The 659-nt window shown below is 52.7% G+C and overlaps 2 protein-coding genes across 2 annotated transcripts in view; one reads left to right on the top strand and one right to left on the bottom strand.

The window, feature by feature from the left end:
• mdn1 (midasin AAA ATPase 1) overlaps nt 1-659 on the bottom strand; it is a 1,030,807-nt gene that overhangs the window by 101,564 nt on the left and 928,584 nt on the right. The window lies entirely within an intron of this gene.
• Nucleotides 1-659, top strand: part of mcm9 (minichromosome maintenance 9 homologous recombination repair factor) — a 31,149-nt gene that overhangs the window by 20,915 nt on the left and 9,575 nt on the right. The gene's annotated exons all lie outside the window — the stretch shown is intronic.

Below are 659 nucleotides of genomic sequence, written 5' to 3'. Positions count from 1 at the left end.
AGGCGCCCAGGAGGCATCCTTACCAGATGCTCGAACCACCTCAACTGGCTCCTTTCGATGTGAAGGAGCAGCGGCTCTACTCCAATCTCCTCACGGTTGACTGAGCTTCTCACCCTATCTCTAAGGGAGACGCCAGCCACCTCGGAGGAAACCATTTTGCCGCTGGTTACAAGTGATCGTCTTTTGGCAGACCCAGCTTAATGACCATAGGTGAGGGTAGGAACGAAAATTGCCCGGTAGATTGAGAGCTTTGCCTTCTTGCTCAGATCCCTTTTTCGTCACAACGGTGCGATAAACACAATGTAATACCGCACCCGCTGCTCTGATTCTCCGACCAATCTCACGCTCCATGGTCCCCTCACTCGCAAATACACTCTCAACTCCTTCACTTGGGGTAAGACTCGTTTCCCTACCCGAAGAAAGCACTCCACGGTTTCCTGCTGAGAACCATGGCCTCAGATTTAGAGGTGCTGTCTCATCCCGCCGCTTCACACTCGGCTGCGAACCGATGCTGAAGGTCACAGACCGATGACGCCATCAGGACCACATCATCTGTAAAAAGCAGCAATGAGATCCCGAGCCCACCAAACTGCAACCCCTCCCCACCCCGACTACGCCTTGATATCCTGTCCATAAATATTACAAACAGGATTGGTGAC

The sequence above is a fragment of the Etheostoma spectabile genome, chromosome 18 (genome assembly GCF_008692095.1).
Source record: "Etheostoma spectabile isolate EspeVRDwgs_2016 chromosome 18, UIUC_Espe_1.0, whole genome shotgun sequence".
Classification (NCBI taxonomy): Eukaryota; Metazoa; Chordata; class Actinopteri; order Perciformes; family Percidae; genus Etheostoma; species Etheostoma spectabile.
Note: the sequence above shows the minus strand (reverse complement) of the source record. Positions and strands in the feature narration are given on the sequence as shown.